We start from the raw sequence: 21,309 nt of genomic DNA, 5'->3' as shown, positions 1-21,309 counted from the left end.
CGTGCGGGTCTTCGTTAACTCTATCGCGATGAATGTCGCCGTTATAATGACCCGTGAAACTGTCTCTGTATATGAATGAGCACTGTGGTGACCGCTCGCAAAATTTCTGTGTGTAAGAATTGTTGCTAACGGCAAACGTGAAATCGAAACGAAATTGTGAAGATCAACCTCCGTTTTATTTATGAGCGAGCTCTGTTTGCCGTATAATGCACGTAGTGGCGGCCAACTCCGCAGTCGTGAAAAGGTTGACACATTCGCCACCAACACGTGTGCGACGCAGCGATCTCTCACGAGAGATCACCAACGTCGCACGTGCAGAGTAGACATTTTTTTTCCTATGTTCATACTATAAAATTAAATATGTTTCACGTCGAAAAGTATACGAGGTGGTTGCGGGGAGAGTCCTGGTGGCGAACGTGTTAAGATATCCGTAGTGATGACCCCGGGCGATACTCGGGTATTTCCGCATTACGCGACGTGCCTGTTTCGACTCTCCCGAAATAATTCAATATGCACGTCGGCGATCAAGTTACAAATTCGTCGACTTTAGAGCGACACGACTCTTCAGTTGAGTTGCGCGAAATTATAATATTCGCGTACTCGAGATGTACATAAGTAAAATCGGAACTATAACATAATATAATATATCGTATGTTTAACGTGTGAAAGTACGAAACATTTCGCGTATCTTACCGAGGCGGTAACTTCAGCTTCGCTGATATTCCGCCCGATCAAAATTACATATCCAACTGTATAGAACGCGCGAATATTAAAACAACGACGTGGTAAAAGTGATGCGCGCTGAATCCACGGCGGGGAGTCGAGAGCGTGAGAAATTTCCGCGGGTGGACTTCGTCCGGAAAGTGATTGCGCACCGATTGCGCTCTCTATGCGTTCGAAGCGATATTTTAACGAACGTAAGTCGAGTTCTCCATGTTCCGCAAACACGATTGAGATCCATTTGCGAGCACGGCCGCGCAGATATTTCCAAAAATCGCTCTCGGCAACGAACTAGTTCGCGCTACGCGCCGGATGAAACACACGGTCCCGGCTGTGTAATAACGTTAATCTCAAAACTCCGTATTAAGCGGGAACGATATATTCGCGTCCCCAACGTTCGCCGGCAACGCGCACCGTAATATTCGCACCATTTTATAGAGATATCGAGTTAATCTATCGGGGTAATAATTTTCTGCTCACCGCCGCGGCTCGGAGAATCGTCGACGTCGCCAACGTCCGCTAACGAAGCATTAGGATATCAGTTTTGAAAAGCAAAGTTTCTACGCGTCCGCGAATATCCAATTTCCATCCCAACGTGCGCGCGTTCCGTCCACCGGCGGCCTCGTCCTCCGTAAGCGCCGACAACCGTTCTCCCCGGCATTATATAACGGCCTCACCGTTCGATCATTCGCGTTACGCGTGCCAGATATTAATACCGTATAATCGCATTATAGAGCCCGCGGCTACGCATGTGCCGACGCCACCGCGTAACTCGCGAAATATAAGCGATCGCCGAAGATTACAGCACGGTACACGGCGCCGGGGCGAATGTATTACCGTAAGACGGGGTTAGATTACACCCGCAGGGCTAACTTTGCGCGACGTTCACAACGGGGATTGCAATATCGTTTAATACCCGGGGAAAGTAATTCGTTGCGCCACGGCTACGATACTCACGTCATTCTCCTCGAGGGAACGTTCGGGCACGCGATCGGCAAGGATCGCGCAAACGCGACATTTGATAATCGGAAAATCGAATTTTTCCCGACATCGCGGGAGCTGCCCGCTGCGAAGCCTCCCCTCGCGTCGAAGTCACCTCTGTCAGCGTGATCTGATTACACTTTACGATAGGTACACGTGTGAAGTGGGCGCCGCGTCGGTGGAAGTTCCAGTCCGCGAAAACGAATTACTTCGCGCCAGGGGATGAAGTAATAACGCCGATGCCGGAGGGTGGGATCGCCGTGTGGCCGATACAACGGATAGCTGCGGACAGCCGATGAATGGCCTCTTTGATCTGCATTTGCTTTGTATAACGTTAAGAGGGCAAGAGCAGTCGATATGGACGTCGCGCATCCATCCATCCTCCTGGCGAGGTTGCCTGATTACACGAACCTTTTCTACGCAAAGAGAGACCCCGCATTAGCTTTGCATTACGATTCGTGCGATTAACTACTGACACTGCGGCCCGTCCATCCGTTCGTTCGTTGGACCGACTGCGCCGATACGCGGGGCGGAACCCCGGGAATCAATAGCGCCGCGGGAAGACGAGAAAGACCGGCGACTGTAATGCTGATTACCGACCATATCGCGTGGGATGAACGAAAAAAGGGACGTGGGGGGTCACGTAACGAAGTTAATACGTGCGAAAGAACGGAAAAACAAACCCATGATCATACGCGTCTCGGGGTCTGCTTTTTCATCGCGCGTTAAAATCTAGCCTTAATTGTCGAGTGGTAATTTTAAAGCGCGTATTATCGAGTAAAATTACGCGCGCGGACGTGCAACGCAATCGATACGGTATCGGGTTCGCGGGCGGACCCGAAAGCTAAAAGTTCTTTGAAGAGAAACACCGTGAGATGTCTGCGACAAATTCTGGGTAGAGTACGCGAACGATTCGCGAGCTATTCTCTCGCGAAACTTTTTCTTCTTTTATCATATTTTACAAATCGAAACGTCAGCGGAGCCCATTCAATACACAGGTCCGATAGCATGATATTTCCTACGCGATATCTGTTTTTATTCTAACGACGATAAAATAGATATTTGTCAACGCGTTATTAAATACAACGTTTATTAAACTCGGACGGAGCGGACGGGTATATTTTTTTCCCGCGCGCAACCAGAGCTGTTTTCCGAGCGGATTTAACAATAAAGTACGATAAATTATCGGACCGCCGCCGTTGATGGCACTTATAGGCCATTTCCTCCGGCAAATGGGCGAATTTCTCCAACCGCTCGGCCGCGGGCCGCTACACGGCGATCGATTATAGTTAAGGGTAACCAAATTATAATATAATCACCCCTTAATCTCTTCGCATTGGCTGCGCGCGGGTCAACCGGCGGTTTATCACCGCGCGCGGCGGCAGTGGCGGGACTGAAATCCATCAAGCGCCATTGCGTCGATGGAAACCATTGCCGTTAGTTTCCTAAGCAACCGATAGCAGGTTGGGATTAGGTCGGGCGCGGGTTAATGCTTGAGGGTTACGCGAGCGGCGTGTGTGTGTGCGATGGAACGAGAGACGCACACACATACATAGAAGGGAGGAAACGCGCGTGAGATAGAGAGAGAGAGAGAGAGAGAGGGCGGGAACAGCGGTTCGATGATAGAGATCGATCTCGCACGTAAATAATTGGATCGCGGTTACTTTGTACGGCGATAGTACCCGACTGGCTTAATAACCTGATGCCCGATATATCCAAGACGGTCGCTCGCGTATTGCATGCGCGTCTAGTGATTTACGTTGCTCGATCGCATATTATTCGCTGTATTTCACAGATATCAATGTATAAAAATTCTCGAAAAGTTATTTCAGTATTATTTTTTAATTTTACACGTGTGAATAAGCGATAAACTTAAAGCGAGCGATTCACTTATCGGTTAATATCGGTTGACTTTTGCATCCTTTTTTGAAAATCGTACGTATTGATTTTTACCGATGCGGTTAATTTGTCGTCGATGTTTTTGAGAAACGCAAATTGACCGAGATTTCTGACGCGAGTGAAATAACAGCTTTCCCGGAGCTCGGCGAGGTTGCTCGTATAAATCCAGGGAAAGAAATTCGAATCGGGATTCGGGAATTGATCGATTATTGCTAGAATTTGTAAACTTGAACGCGAGGATGTCAGAACCTCAGTCTTCGCCGAGAACATGCTCGATTTTCGATCGATTCGGTGTGTCGAGTACTCAAAACGTCTAATTTGCCGCATGCCACGTCTTACATCGACCTGCCAAGCCCAAATTCATGTTACTATTCCTGTGATGTCAAACCCCCGAACCCAACGCAATCATGGTGCGTTGCCACGGTGCCAATTATTAATTACCCAGACTGACAGACGCACGCACGCGAAACAACGGCCGACCGGACAGACCTGTGCCTTCGAGAAAGCACAAGCTGCAACGTGTATAAGCAGACGTTTTGAAAACGCCTCGAAATGTCTGTCGCATGACGGTTTCGTAATCCACGTGGCACACGTGGCACCGATTGTATGTACACGTTAATTGAACACTGAAACAGAGCCAAATGGCGCGTCACGTGGCGAGAAACGTGTGTGAAGTGTCTTTTCATATTCTTTTTTTACACGCATTAACAAAGAAGTAGTTGATAATTAAGAACGATTTGCCGACGGATCGTAACGTCAAATTGACGCGACGCATTATAATGTAGCATTAGCTAGAAATTAAATCAAAATAGACACGAAGGCTGGAGTATGAAAACGTGTCGCGTTAGTGCGGCTAATTGAATTTCAAATGTGTGTCTTGCTATCACGGAATCCGGTCTATCTTTTCCTTCCAAACACACGTTACGGCGGAGCGCATCGGTGTTGGCAAACGTCGCTTTTTGCTTTCTCTTCCCATCGTATGTCTCTCAACGTGAGCGTACGCTCGAAAATATACCAGCACTCGACAAAATGGCCGTCGACCGATCAATCGAGAAGAGGATCGTGTATCTCCAACTAGTTTCTGAATGCTTGTCACGAGAGCGAAGCGACAACACATGCGGAAGAGTAATTGTGAAACTCGCAACAACGAAACGATGCTTGCGAAAACGATAATTGCGAAGATAACAAACCGCAACGATGCAATAACGTAGAGTCAAAATTGAAATTAAATTGAGTCAAGGCGAAGGAAGAAATGTAAATCGAAGCGAAGATTCAAGAGCAATCGGCTACATGCACGTGAATGAAACCGTAGTTAATCCCGTCAACAGCAAATGACAATTAACAACTTCATTTTATTTCGCGTTAAGACTAGCTTGCAGTTCCCATCGTTTAATTAATCCCGAATCCGGTCAAGAGCGCATTTTAAATAATGTGTACATTCGCTTCGTATACGACGGTAACTTTTTTACGTTACGCAGTTTTTCTCCCTCTTTCGATGTTCTCAACGAGACCCTCTCGTTACGAGCTCGATTTCTTTGTCGTGTCGGACCGCCATGACGAAGAATCGCTTGGATCATAAATGCTCCGAAAATCAAAGAACGAGGTAACAAATATTGCGCCGCGACAGGAAGCGTCAGCCACTAATTAGTCCTACTGACGACCGTTCGTTCGTTCGAGCGGCTTGACGTAAAGCGCGAGGCTTCGGGCTGTCGAGTATTGGTAAAGAGGGACGGCGGCAGTGCCGGAGGTCTCCTAAAAATACGCGAAAAAAGCGGGAACTCAGCAGCATTCGCCGGGGTGCCCGCGACAAAAAGGGTTTTAATTTCCGGCGGGAAAGACAACCGAGCCCGGCTCTCGACTCTCTCGCGCACGCGGGAGAGCGGCAGGCGGCCTCAAACAAAATATTACTACAGCTCGACGCGCTTCACGGCGCAAGCCGCGACTTTCCTTCCGCTACCTTCCATCGTGCTCGTTTCGATCTAATAAAGGGTTCTCGAGAGTCTCTCCACCACCGTTTACAGCGTCGACGTTCCTTATTTTTCGAAATCTGCCGTACGAGTCTACAATCGTGATTCAAGCTGATGCGAAAGGGGTCTGTATTCTGCAGGATATAATAATGCCTGGCGTATACAAAATAAGCTGACTTTCATAATCAAGTCGGTCTTAACCGCGTATCAACTTAATTAAAAGCTCGTGTCTCGTGTCTCTGCAAGACCGTCCATGTGCTTTCATTATTCTCGCGTGCATTCTACGCAACGATCCCCCGGGATCTCGTAACCCGGGACGATCCAATTTTTAGCGAGCGCAATTCACCCGAGGAACTGAATCAATAACGGCATTCAAAGTGTCGCTACGCTCGAATACGAAAATATCTCACGCTGAATAAATTAAGGTATATCACGAAGAGCCGAGGGATTTTATTCGAGATGTCTAAGGGAAACCGACAAGACGTGCCCCAGTATCGTTCCTGAGCAAATGCAAAACGCCATACAAGATTTTACGATTGATCATTCCACGTCGGGCCATTAGTAGATGTCAGATATTCAATATCGACTATAGGCAACCACAACTGGTCTAGCTGGATTAAAAACGAACGGTGATTTAGCAGCCACTTATTAACCGAGTATTCGTCACTATGCGCCAATCAATAAATTTTTCAGAGCGCTCGACGTTGCTTGCAATAAATGTCAACCAAGATTTCGACGCGCTTACTATTTGACAAACAATGATCGATCACACAGGAAATCTTGGCGCGAAATTTTCCAAAGTACTCATGGAACTTCGTACTTTATACGACGAAAACTTCCGAGACGGTCTCTATTTGCTTGTTAAAACAAATTGCTTGTACTTTGACATCTTTGTACAACGATATATCACGTACACCACATGTCACAACCGATATACGAGAACACGTGTTGCGACAAGAGCTCGTGCGACCAACGTAAATGCATACGGTGCGAAATGCCTAGAAAAATGGCGTTTGTTTCACGTCTGTACGTCGATTTTTCGCCGGGTTGCGGACGTTTATTTTTTCAGTGGTAGCGCGGCATCGCCCGCAGTTCCGAAAAGGCAGGTCGGAGCCGCGCGCGTTATACATTGTAGTACGCTCGCGACGCGGAAATCGCACCTCTTTCTCCGAGGACGAGCAGCAATATCATCGGCCTCAGTCCCCGTCAAACGACTCACCGTTCAATATCTTCGCGTTAAAAAGTCGTAGTGACATGAGGTAAATTTCTTCCAAAAAGTGAGATTATCCCGTTTCCATTGAGAGGGCAGTCATCTCTCAATATTATTGAATAATTTCACGGTATATTGAAAAACGTATATTGAAGATAAATTTATGATGAAAAACGCGGTTTTAGTTTCGGTATGAACGAGTTGAGAAAAAAACGACAAATTGCGCCGCAAAAATTGTAGAAAAAAGAAAAACCAATTAAAAGTGTCGATGTTACTATTCAACATGCGACTAACGTAGAACGATCTTAGGGGCCAAGGAAAGCGCCTACCCGAAGTTAGGAAACTACCCGGAATTCGGGCACGTTCCCCTTTATAGCAACACAAAGGTGAATTGTAGTTTAATTTTTATGAACTGTTCCAATTTTCGTTTTTTTTTTTTTCATTACGTACTTCGATCATGTAAATATTTAACAACATTCCCTCGGCTAAATCGCGCTGCTAGTATCGCCGTAAAAGGGAACTTCCACTTCTACAAATTTACCGGTAACGGGATCCAACATCGAATGACTCTCGGTTAACAATTGACAATCGTAAATCGATCAAGTGTCGTTGTAACGTCCAGCCATTCTAAACGAAAGGAAATGTAACTCGAGTGCGTGCTGCGGCGAATTTTTAGTACCGGGTCTCATCTTTTACAACGACATCTCCATTCAGCGTCCGCGGCCGCTTCGTCGATCCGGTATCTTCAGATATTTCTTGCCCGGCTTTTATGATCCACGGGCCGAATAAACTTTTGCTCCGTCCGCTCTCCCGCAGTTCGGATTCCGTAAGACCACTTAAGCCGCCGAAGAGAGCGAGCCCGGCCGAGAGAGAGAGAGAGAGAGAGAAATAGAGGAAAAGACAGAGGAAGAGACAGGAGTGAGGAGAGGGGGACAGCGACATGAGAACCACTTTTCCGCGGTTCCACGATTCCGTTTGCTACAGCCGGGCATGCCCGTGGCAGGAAGCGTTACGACGCCGGGCGGCGCGACGAAGGAAGACGAAAAGATATTGGCGCCGAAGTTACAGGGGAAAAGGACGACGCACAGGAGCATCCTGCTGACTCGGCTCGGCCTTGCTTCGAGACGTCGACGAGAGAAACCTGAAAGTTCGTCTCGCCCACCTTCCTTCGTCCTCCGCCTCTCCCGTCCACGTCACCGTCCGCGGATACCGCCGTCTCTTTCGTTCGCGTTCCGCGACGATGCTGTCCTTCTTCCCTTCTCCTCACCATCGCGCTCCACGTCAGGCTTCCCTCCCGCGGGATCGACGTAATCCTCTTCCATCATTTCGCAGCGATGATATAAAAAGAGTACTTATGTCGGTTCAATTATGGAGCCCAGTGGCAATAAAAGCGCACCGTTCCGGCACGCCATTCTCTTGCCACCACCGCGTTCTCTCGGAACGTCCTGCGAGCCGCGAGTGAAACTTCCGTCGTTGCGACGGCGGTAAAAGAATGGGGGCGAGGTTGCGTCGAGAAGAATATCCGCGGCGTCGTGACTTATTAATTCCAAAGTGAAATAAAGCCGACGGGGACGCTTCGTCCCTCGCGAAAAACACGAAAAACTTGGACAAAGCGAGATACTATACAATAAAATTCACATTGTCAAAAATATATATATATATATATTAAATATATGAGTAACAAAAGCTATTGTATACAAATTTGACTTGAATTTGCGGGGACTTGATAGATTTCTAAAAGACCATTTAACAATTACGTCACACCACGAAGGGAGGGAGGTGGTTCATTAACTTGCATGACGGTCTGTAATGCCGGACTAGGGAGCGGAGGATAAAGACCATGGAACATCGCGTTAGATGGCATAACTTGTAAATATGGATGCCCGTGGTTATCCATTTTGTTTGACGCATTCATGACGCATTTAGTTACATTCGGTGAAAATGTTTAATTTTTAGCATGGTTTTGATTAAAAATCAGAATGTTGGTTTCTAAATATTTACGCTTTTAAAAGCACAACTTTACTAATAAAAATTATAAAATAAAGTAATTAATTTTATTCCGCGCTTCCTTCCGTGGAAAAATATGCCTATTATCGCGGCCCTATTCGCAATTATTGGAAGTCTTATCTATACGTGAGAAACCGGAAGGAAAACGATAGGGTTTTTTAATCAGCTCGTTTCAACGATATCGAGAAACCCGCGAATATCGCACCGACGGATGTCATTAATCACTCCCTGTATCGCCTGAGCGAACATCTATCCTACGTCCAGAGCTCCTGCACGTTATTAATAAAGGCAACGGCACAACGACGACGGTCACTTTATGTCGCGTAATTTCACTACTAATTACGGCCGTTCGCGTAGCGTTTGCTAGCTCGTTTGTTCGTGACCGGAAACTCTAGTTGAAGCTGGGAATTTACGAATGACGTGCATAATTACGTGAAAGAGATTGCTTTTGACAAAATGTCATTCGCACAACTCCGTGCCTGTCTTTCTAGGAGCTTAATTCTTAAACAGCGCGGCAAAAATATACCGTCGAGCGGTCGCGCGGGCGAAGAAATCAGATTTAATCTCGTTATATTATATTATTACTTAGAAAAAAAAGTTAAAGTATTTGCACGGAATAGAGAAGGAAAGAGATGGGGGAAGGGAAGGAAGAAAGGGGGGGGGGGGCGGAGAGAGAGAGAGAGAGAGAGAAATTCTTGAAAAATAAAAAAATCAAGCTTGGTTCTTGACTTTTCATAGCGATCAGATATGCCTAAGTGATATTCGATTCGCAGTTATAAGATCAATTTCAGATGCTAACATGAGATTGGAATTGCGACTAATTAACTATCTCACAACTAAGACGCATTAATTAGTACTTCAATGAAATAAAATAGTTGCGCGACGTGTCTACGCTGCGCGTGGGCAAGCACAATTACATTTTTATCGGTTATTGCAGCAGCAGTTGGTTGACTACAAACTATAGCGATCGCGATAATTAACTTCTATTCTGTGTCAAGTTTAATGCATATGATACACGAGTGTGCGAGCTCATCGATTCTAGCTGCAAAACTGGGCTATTTCGTCCGAAATTAAAGACACGCGTACGCGTGTGTACGTGAATGAAGCGTGGTCAGAAATCAGTAATAATAAATCGTATTTTTCGCCTATTATCATATCGATTCACTAACCGAGTGTTCGAATCCTTTGTATCGCTTCGCGCACAAGTCGAATTATAGAATCAATAAGCCACCGTGCGTTTTTTTCGCGTTTCGTTCCATTGTAATCTTTTTTTCTAAGCATAATAAAACGGGTTAATTATGAGGCTAATTACACTGCCAAACGTTATACACGGATCTCGGGAGTGGGAATAATAAAGGTATCCCATTTCTCGCGCTTTTGAAAGAGTAACTTTTTCCAATTTGTAACGAATACCGTTGCATACATTAAAGTTACACCGTTGTAACGGCGCGGCGAAATAGAATATCTGCTACGCTCTCTCTCGCGCGCGAGTCATTACTAAATATTGATAACAAAAACCGGAGACAGAGTGGAGCGTAATTCAGGCTCGAAGGGAGAAGGGACATGGAGAAGGGGAGCGCGAGGGGGGTGCGCGCGCGAGGCCGCGTTAGGTCGATAAATAATATCAGCGCTTCGTAAAGCGCGCGCGGAACTGGGTAAAAACAATCGATGAACAATTCCGCAACATCTGCGCCACTTCTGTGTACGTGACCGCATCAAACCCGATAGCCGGCAAAGCGGGCGAGTGCTCTGTGCGTTTACACGTCTGCTCACAGCCGGCGGCTGTATCGGACGTCCCGATTCTCTGTGTGTTGTCCGCCGAAAGGTACCGAAAAGCCCGTGTCGGTCGCGCGCGAATTTCAGACAATAAGCGCGACACTTCCGGTCTCCAGGCTCGCAGCGCGATCTAGTTTCCGGCCTGTAATTAGCCGTTATCCGGGTGAAAGATAATTAACTGATAAGAGGGAGCAGAGACGGACGCAGCGAGTGTCCGTCCGGACAGTGAGGAGTCGACGCATACGTACGAAAATGGCGGTATCGAAGAGGCCGTGGTAGAGAAACGCTAACGATATTCAATACTATTGATGCATCTCAATAGTCTCGTCTCCGATACTCCGATACTTTAGCATCGACACTTCCGCCCGATACTTGAAAAGTATCGACAGTTTCTTGCCATTATCGCGACACACATACGTATCGATTACACGTGTATATTATCGCAGAAGCGACGATCTATCCCTTCCAAGTGAAATGTGTGTTATTACTCTTGTTGCTTCGAGTTGAATTTCCTAACGCGCTTTTCGTGGCCCATTTTCGAGTTTTCTTTCTGCTCGAAGGGTCGCTGTGATCGCTATTGTCTATTATTGAAAGATTCTAAGTACAGTAGAACACTCCATTAATGCAGACCTATTTTCCTAGGCACAGTGATATCGAAAATTTCCAATCGGAAATTTCATCATTTCCGGATATTTGTGCACCACGACTACTGCTGCTTTGGAGCATCGTTGTCGATTCATCAACAGTCGTGATGCACGAATTTTCGGATACAATGTGCCTGAAAATGTGATTGGAAATTTTCGATGTCTGATCTGTGCAGCTGGAATGAGGCTACTTTTTATATTCAATTCATTGTAACCAGTCTTCTTGACTTTGTGCGTGTGTGTTCGTATCTTCCAATCATTTTTTACGTTATTGTAGTAATTTTCGTTACGTTGAGGCAATAGACTGTCTCAGTTGAAAAGTCTTATGATTCGAGTTGAAGGAATTTTTCGACGGAGACTGAAAGTTACTGATGAACCTCTTTCATAATCAAACTCGCATTGGCAAGTGTGTGAGAGACAATGCCCTCTAGTTTCTGTTTACATAAATGACATATCGATAAAGCTTTCGAATAATAATAATAATAATTTATTCCTCTCACAGATTTCACCACTAGACTGTTTCAACTGACACTACTTTCCCCTACGTTCATCGCGAATACCAGCGGCGTTTGGTACGTTCTACTCGCTAAAAACTGGAAACTAAATCGGTACATCCTTTCCGTATATTTTCACGCGAATACAAAATACAGACATACTTTATACCGATATGACGAACCTAGGCAAAGGGGGAACGCAATGAAAGGAAAAGGCCAGTGAGAGAAGGATCGCAAAGCGGCGCCTCTATTAATAGATATGCGTCTGGCGCACGGCGTCGTCATACGTCATCATTTTATTTTTCCGGCTACCACCAGAGCCTGCAGCCCGTTTCCTTTCATCTCGAGCCTCTCACGAGAACGATGACGAGACCCTCGCGCATTCGTCCACCGTTCGGTGTTTCCTCGCGACCTCGAAAACGCCGTAAATTGGTCGGAGACACGCCGAGGCACGCATCTTTCGCTTCTATTCACGGATGCAAGCAACTGAAACGGGACGGCGCCTAGAAAGAGCCAGATGATACTTCCCCGTCAAAGTTTGGACGGAGTAACGGTGATTCATAGCCGCTGCGAGCCTTGCGATTAGCTCCGCTACATGTAATAACTTAATGTTACAATTTCTCCGCAACAAGAACACGTATTTCATTTCCTTCCTCTCTCTCTCTCTCTTTTCTTTTTTAATTTTAATCATTCCCTCAGGGCGTACCATTGCGCGCTGCTTTTTCATCGACTCGAGAAACGGCACTTTACGTTTAACTTTTCATCTGTTCCAACCATATTTTTTGTTGGAACGAAAATAACCAATCAGTCACACTCCTAATTCGGTCTCAAATTTAATTCTTTCATCGCGGCTATGATTGCATCAACCAAATAATATTGTTTTTGTATTCGGTGATTTGGGATGTCAGAGGATATTTTCGGTAAGGCACGATCACTGAGCGGTCTTCGATACACATAATTAATATACAGAGATAGTTCAAATTCATCACTTAGCGTTATTATTACCAATATGTGGCCTATGCTAGTGCGAACTAAACTTAACTCGCATCGTCGAGCGGAATAAATTACGGTTTTATACTTAGCTGAGGGAATAGACGAATGTAAACCGCTGCCTGTCTGCAAGTTCGCTGATAAACGCAGCTGTTATGGAACTTGCACGCAGTAACAAAGTTTATCCGAGTTTCTACGTATTAATCGGATAGTTCGCCGGGGGAGTTGGCTGGTTAATTAGTTAGTCAGTTACTCGATCACCGCGTTATCTTTTATGGCTCCTTCCTTCTCGTCGGCCAACTTTTATCCGACACATAACGAGTATGTTCCGTGTAAAAATATCATATCGCCACACTAAATATCCCGTGGTGCTCGATAGAAACTTTCCGTGTTAAAAATCGCCTATACATACGGGTTAAAGTATCGCGAAGTTAAATCGCTTCCACGTGATAAATCTCCGCGCCACCAAACTCCGCACACTAATCGCGATCACAATCTGCTCCTTTCGGAGACTCCAGGATGGGAGAAAATAAATAAGTTGATTATACAGAGCGAGATAAAGTTTCCCGCGTGTCGGTGAATTCTCAAAGTCGCGAGACGCGCGAGAGGATGTTATCGTTGGAGCGCGCCGTATATACAGGATACTGCGAAAGAACACAGCTTACATATTTAGTGCTGTGACACACACGTGGGATATGACGGAATAGGTGTATCAACCGCGAGATTAGAGAGATAAAAAATATTCTATCATCTCTGAAAACGTTGACGTCATACTTGAACATTTTGACGACCGCTGTCACGTATGCATGACTTCATTCTGCGGGTGATTATCGCCCTAAGTAAATATTTGCCTATAATGATAGACAATAATTGTAATATTATAGAGTCTATATGAAGGCAGATTTCTGAATTTTTATGTACAAGAAGGATATTTTTTTCAGACAAGGTCTGAAAAAAATGAGTTTCCTCTCTCTCAAAATCCGCCGGTGGCAGGTGAACATTTTTCCACGATAAGCACATAAGTCGTTAAACTCGAAGACTCGCGATTTTGCAGGCGTTCGAAAGATTTCAAATCGACCAGACGGACGAATGTAAATCGCAGTGAACATGTAGAATTTCTCGAATCACGATGAGGTACAAAATGCATTCTCATAACATCGTTCAATGCTGAATCGTAAATGTCTGTAAATCGACATCGGCGTCGGGACGAAGAGTGCCAAAAGAGAATGGAGAAAAGTGCGATGCTCCAATCCGAACGTTTAACGCGTCGTTCTCCATTACTTCGTACTTACGGGCGCTTGGACCTCTCCCAACGAAGTACATATACCCGCCGAGCGAGATATCGAGTGCAATATACTCTTCTTCTACTCCGCGGCTAGGCTAAATTTATTTTTAATTAACGTGCAAATGAAATGCGCCGGCCAGTACTTCTTGCTTATCGGAGGCGCCACTCGCGGCCGTTGATAGCGCGGCCACCGAGAGATTATTTGCATCCCGTGAGCACGCGCGCAAATCGATTGCCCGGGAACTGACGTCGTCCTCGTCGTCCTCGTCGCCGTTGCATTGAGAAACGATAAAACCGAATTGTCTTGCCCGGGTTTCGCAGCCATAAGCAAAAATAGAACCGAGTAATCGGCGATGATCCCGATCGGCACATTATAATACTGACAGCGCGATTCGAGACTGTTTTAGACTCCCGTCGGTTTTATTTTAAAAGGACGTTTATAGACGGGATTTAATATCGTACGTGTAAAGAGATTATTTCTCCGTATTTGATGTATCTTCTCTCTAGATTTCCGCGTGTGCATACGTTACGGGCTCGGAGAGAAGAATCGATAGTTGCTATATTTATCCGAACGTATAAAATCTCTCTTCTTCTCTCGTTTTATTTTTACAGATATTCGATCGCGCATTGTTTCTTTCAAACAATTTATACGAATGATAATACTCGTAAGTTTATGTATTAAATTTCTGGTTTATAACATTTAGCGCTGTTTAACGTTCAAAAATGCAAGTAAAATAATCGTTGAAATAAATAAAATAAACAAGTAAACGGGATGGAAAATTGCTGCCACAAGCATTGGTAAAACCAAGCAAAGCCGAATTACCTTTCGTCGTACAAATCGGAGCGCAAAAAATGCTATGTAATGGAAAACAAAAATATCTCGCAACAAAGAAAGAGGATTATCATGTCCGAACGATAAACGATGAACGATTATCACTTTTAAAGAGAAAGGAAAAGATAGATACGGATGAAGGGGAAGAGAGAGATTAATTATTTTTCGTGTAAAACAGACGCGCGGAAACGTCCGGCCGGCGGCATTTCCAACGAAGGGAACATCCACGTCGCTGATAAAGCGTTTTACCCACGAAATTGATTTAGTTGGTCGAAAAACTGGCACCAAATGGCATCCTCGTAGCTGGGTAATATAGACGCCTATATTACATTAATTAACGCCACTGATACGGCGATACGTGCGAAACGCGTATCCACGGCCGTAACGTTAACGCATTAAATCGACCATTTCCGGTTGATTAATCGACGATTGATGACCCTGCGCAGACTACATGCGTAATAAACTGATTTAGGTCGATGGTACTAACACGTAAAGCAAGTCGGAATGGATATGCACCATGTCCACGATGCTGTCGTGAATTACTAGATGCACGACTATCCGTGGAATAATTGCTCGTCGTCGCGATATGTTTACCCGAATCGTTCGAGTACGGTTGCGTGGATTTGCCGAATGCATTTGAGAATGCACAAAGCACACGAAACATAAAACACATAGAAGGATGTCGCGTTCCTCATTTACTCCATCGTTCATTGAATGAAAACGCCCGGATTCTAACTATAACTCAAATAGTAAAACAAATGTTCAACCTAACGCAGAAGAATGTCCGTAGATGTTCTGGATGGTCGCGGATTGCGTCAGTTGGTTACATTCGCCGTAGCTTCACTTGTACGGGGTTATGAATTTTTTGGTGGAGGGCGACTCAACGTCCAAGAAACGCAATTCGCCGATAGCGTAGCCGCACGGGGGTGGAAGCTATTTAACGGACCCCCGAGGACGACGACAACGGGGGGTGAGACTTTCTCTCCGTCTCGCCGTTTTTACTTCTCTTTCGCGGTGCGACGCGGCGCGGTGGCGTTTATGCAGCAACCCCCTTGCCGTAGGTCGTAACCTTCCGGCGTGTCGAGGTAAGCAGACCGTACCAGACGGCTGCAGCTGCTCGTTTCTGGCGTTAGCGCCAAACGATTTCCGTTTTGGCGATTAATCCTCGCGAAAACGTCCGCCAGTTCGCCGGGTGGGTTCCGACGCAGCCGAGCTGTCGCTACGTGCTCGCAAAATCCTGTTCGCGATAACGAAGCATTGTGTCACAACGCGCGATCCTCTCTCTCCCTCTCTCTCGACTGGATCCAGCCATTATATCGGAACGATCTGTTAATAATCGCGCGACCGCTCGAACGACTCGCGATTGAACTTGTAAATACGCCGGGATCGCACCGTGGACGTTTCGCTCGAAGAAATCAGCCGTAACGTTCAAACACTCGAATATCGATCGCGCGCGCACGAAGCCGACGTTACGAAAACGCAACATTTTGTAATACGGGCGAATATATGTGCATGAAATTCGTGATGCGATTGTCATCGGTTAAATATCATTTCGCGCGGATTTAATACACTCTCTCGCGGCGACGGCGATGTTACGCAGCGGCGATGACGTAATTTAATTCGTTTAACTGGTTCTACACGAGCATGTGTGTCATCCCGTTTTTATTTTATTTCTTTTTTTTTTCACCTCGTTACGCATATACGCGAACGAGCGCGAGCGCGCGCGTGCGACCTGCTAAAACGCGAGAGTTTTCCGCGAGTCGGTGCCAGGGTAGCCTATATATTTTCGAGCAATTAGTGTCACGATCTTTTTCTACCGTGCGCTTAACTTTGACACGCTCTGTCACTCCGAGCCACGGTACCCTTCAATCCCAGTTGTCTGCTATTCGGATGCGAGTAATTACGCGTCACTCATGGCTCTTACGATCGACGAGCACGCCGGCGAAGTTTCCTCGCCCGAGCGTGAACGCGCGCGGATCCGCGCACACACGCGTACGTGCACCCACATACGTACCGAGAGGGAACTTCTGTCGCGAGAATGAAGTGCCTGACTTTGCAGACGCGCAACGATTTCCCGTCGTGATCATTTCGAGTGTGTCGATTTCTCGCGTTACCGTCACCGACGTGAAACTCGTGTCCGCGCGGGGATCGTGAGGTCAAGTGGCGCGACCGAGTTCGTTAGGTAAAGCGGGTATAGTTTTTCCACGACGCTGCAATACATCATTCGCGCAAGATTGACATAGGCGAGATGAGTTGATTAAGCATATTAAAAAAAAAAGGTTTTGCGTTGAAAACCGGCCTGTTGAAATTTTGATTACTTTAACATGGGGAATATGTCAGGTGTACAAATATGCATCAAATTAATATATTCACCTTGTTAACATGTTATTTTTCAACATATTCACCTTGTTAAAGTAACACGGAGATTTCAGTTGACCGTTGACATAAAATTCTTCACCGTGTGAGTGACGTATCGCGCTGGATAGGAAGTAACAATAACGTCAGCTATTCTCGCGAATACGTGCACGTCGAACTAATTGCTCGAATATCGTGAATACACAGTAGTCACACGCGAACGGCCGGGTTTGCTTATCGCACAGACGTTCATTTGTGTCGTTATCATACCGAAAAGAAGTTTCATTATAATACCGCTCGTCACTCGGTTTCTACGAAGTCCACGATAGCCGTTTCTCCCCGTGCAATTTTTCTTAAAGATAACCCCGCGCCCGGAAAGGGTATCGCGGCCGGATATAAAATCGCCCCCAGACGTATGACGCATCCGCGCGGCAGCTTTCGCGTAGTATCCGGCCGGACAGTCGGTCGGGGGAGGAAGCCTGTCGAATGCAGTGGCGCGTGCATATGCAGGCCGCGCGCTGCACATTTCATGTCGGCTTGCGTCCGAGGCGCGATGCAACCGCAGCAAAGCCGGAGCTCGTAGCTCGTTAGACGAGAACACGGCCGACGTATCGGTTAACAGGCCGCTGCTTACGCTGTTGAGACTTAGCGAAAGCCGCAGACCGTCGCTTATTAAACCACCCCTAATTATATTTCAATATGCGCCCGCGAGGTGGAGTACCGAGGTAGGAGATTGGCCGAGAAGAGTGGGTGAGGAAAGCGGCGGTGGAGATATAACGGTGGGGAAGAGGGGGGGGGGCAGCTGGGGGTTAGCAGAGGGTTGAGGGGGATTGAAACGACGCCAAGGGCTGCTGCGGGGACGCAGGCCCCGGAATATGCAACCCCTCTCGACCGCGATACTCCGTCAGTCACCATCCCCCACCCTTCGGTTTCGCTCGAGCGCAAAGATGAATTTGCTCCTCCTCGTGGCAATTAATAGTTTCGTTCCTAATTAAAGGAGGATATTAAAATCGCGTTACGTCATTCGCTTACGATCCATCGACGAGGTTTTCATTAAAGGTTATCGGCGAAGGGAAAAAGAAATGCCGACGCGCGCGCGCGCTTCGCAATGCCCGAAATTATTTGACGCGCCGAGTTTCAATGCGAAGCTACGCGCGAGCGTTGAATCCGTGACTTCGTGTTCCCGCGTGCGACTGCGAGGAAAACTGCGCGAGAAACGTGCTAAATTCTCTGAAGCAACTTATACACCGTGATTGCTTCCGCTAGAACATCGCATGTCGATCGCACGTGATTGGAATGCATTTGTCGAAATGTAATTCCCACAAAGCCACATTATAACGGTTACGATAGCTCCACCGCTGTCGATTACGTCATAAATCTCCTATTATCGTTTGCATTATTGGCTTTGTATTAGAGCGTCAGATACGATGCGCGGCTTCCGTATAATTTTATCTAACGATGACGCTTCTTTCTGTTACAGGTGAGTTGTTTCTCGAAGCTATTAAGCGGTCGCCGAGGATTTATAATTCGTCGTATAACCGAATCTATAATTCCTCTCTCTCTCTCTCTCTCTAGTGTAAGTACAATAAAAAATCATTGATCGATTTGTTATTCGTTTTCTGTTTACGATGTAAGATTAGCAAGCATCCGAAAATCATTGTTGCGCGATAGATTTTACTTTGCATTAACTCGTGGATAATCAGCCGCTAATGTTGCAAATCTTTGCGAACGGAGTTCTTAAAAAAATAATCTTTCTAAGTCAAAATCGTCGATGAAATCAAATGAGTAGACTATGAAGCAAATCATGTGTCATGAAAGCCTCGACAGCTTATATTTCTTATTGGATACTCATTGCTCGGGTCGTATCATCTAATTTTATACCATGAAGATCATTAATTTGCAAAAAGAGTTCCGTGCCCTTTCCGCTCTCCTCGTGAACTTTCTTGTTCACGTATTTAATACCGTTCGATCGGTTGCGAGGTCTTTTATTTAAAGTGTTCCGCTACTCTACCTCTTTATTTTCCCGATAATTCCTCATTAATTCCGCCGAGGTTATTCATCTCTTAGTCTTCATTTATGCGAAAAGTTTGCACTACCTCTGAATATCATTATCCGGGTAGCACCCTTTTCTCCCGACTCCTCGGGCGATTTGATTCCATTGTTGAAGAAGAAACGGCTCCGAAGGAAACTTCCCTGTATCGTAGTCTAGCGAGCTCCTCGGACGAGAACATATATACATCCATTTTACGCAACGTGACTGAGCGAACTCTTGCAAAATTAATGAACATTTAAATTTACGCGAATTTACGCAGAATTATACTTTTTACAAATTATTACCATTCGCTATTGGCGGTGTAACAAATTAGCGAGCGTTATCGTATACTTCATTAGGTCGTGAGACTCTTCACTCGCCGCATACGCCCGCCGTAATGTGACAATATACGTGTAAATTAATCGATCGCATATACTAATACACGGAAATTTACATAATCCGACACCCAAATAACCAGGTAACCTAATATGCTGATAAGCGTAAGCTGCATCCCTAAAATTCTGCGCGCTCTAGTAATGACACGCTAAATACTTTAACAAATATGCGCGTGATATATTAATCAAACATTTAAATATTTTTCCTAACAAATGCAAATTTCATTATCTCGCGTTACATGTGCAAAAAACATAAACAAACAACTTTTAATTTTACAATACTAACTAGTTCCTTATTAACTCATCTGTCGTTTAAATAATTTTTATGTATACGTTCGCAAATGTCTATCTTGGATTTGTGTTAGATTTTTAGCGCTCGGAGCCAATATTATCGCGGAATACACACGAAGAAATGTAGTCTTACACAACGTTGCGCGGATACTTAGCTGTCCGTATCGCTAATAAAATGTTAAGCAGTTATCTCGCTCCGCTATCGGAGCGAAACGGCCGGAGGGCGTAGCAGTTATCGAATTACGCAAAATGTTATCGCACGAGATCGACTCGAACGTCACGTTGATGCTCCTTCGGTGTTCGATCCGCCCTCATCTTGACGCGAACAAAATCTACCGCCCCCATTATCCGTGAAAACCTTCCACTCACCCTCACCGCTCGTTTCACACCTACCCCTTTTCACCTTTACTCACCTCGGATTATCGATTGCCCCGGGCATCGTTTCGTACATGTGCAACGCACTCTGACACAAGCGCGCTCAAGGTAATAGCTGTGATTACGGAGGGATGATCCCATCATGGCTTACGAGACTTTTAACGAAACTTTTCGACCGTACGAATTCCGGTACGCCCCGAGGCGAGCGTACACGCCACCAGAAACGTTATTTTCACGGGCTCGTGACGTGATACGACAATAAAATTGCAATTCGGTAATGGAATTGCGGATGTAATAAACACTTTGTAGATAATGGCACGCAACGCACACATTCCGACACACGAGCGATAAAAACATAAATAGCCTTTAATAAATTCAATAGATTCACTTTTCCACTTAGGACGCTTGTTACCAATTCCGCTCATTGACATTGGTAACGATAGAATTACGTCCTTTTTATAAGTCCTTTTTTCCATCACACAAATGTAAACAATCGGTACAACATGTAGCATGATTAAACGGATCTAAACAGTTTCTTTTCGTCGAAATTTTGGTTTTATATTAACCTTAGAAATGTTGTCGAACTTGGAGAATCAATGAAATACCTAGACATATAAGATGCTGCTCGAGTCGAAATTTTAATTCTATATTAACTGTGCAAATTCAAACTATCCGACTTGAAGAATCAATCGAGAATTTTGAAATATAACATTATATAGCTTTATCTTTTCATGCTATAAATATTTATTTACGATCATTTTCTACATGTTGATGCTTGAAGAATAATCAATTTCAAAATTATCTGCACAGAAAAATCATTTTGTATTCGTATTAAAATCAGTTCTTGTTAAAATGCTTATGTTAACATTCATGTTAGAAAAGATATTCGTACGTTAATTTATTGTGTTTATATTATCTCAACATTTTGTGTTATGTAGATATTCAATGCGTATAAGTGTTAAAATAACACATTTTATACTGCAGTGTCGATTGACGTTACTAATAACAGATTAACAGTGTTGTTAATTTTTTACATAACATTTATGTTGCTTTTCA

The 21,309-nt window shown here is 45.2% G+C and overlaps 1 protein-coding gene and 1 long non-coding RNA gene across 3 annotated transcripts in view; one reads left to right on the top strand and one right to left on the bottom strand.

Annotated features, from left to right (window-relative positions):
* LOC106750601 (teneurin-m) overlaps window positions 1-21,309 on the top strand; it is a 233,186-nt gene that overhangs the window by 89,820 nt on the left and 122,057 nt on the right. The window lies entirely within an intron of this gene.
* LOC106750603 overlaps window positions 1-21,309 on the bottom strand; it is a 76,286-nt gene that overhangs the window by 53,871 nt on the left and 1,106 nt on the right. The window lies entirely within an intron of this gene.

This window comes from Dinoponera quadriceps, unplaced genomic scaffold (genome assembly GCF_001313825.1).
Source record: "Dinoponera quadriceps isolate SergipeBrazil2010 unplaced genomic scaffold, ASM131382v1 scaffold5050, whole genome shotgun sequence".
Taxonomy (NCBI): domain Eukaryota; kingdom Metazoa; phylum Arthropoda; class Insecta; order Hymenoptera; family Formicidae; genus Dinoponera; species Dinoponera quadriceps.
This window is presented reverse-complemented; position numbering and strand designations above follow the sequence as displayed.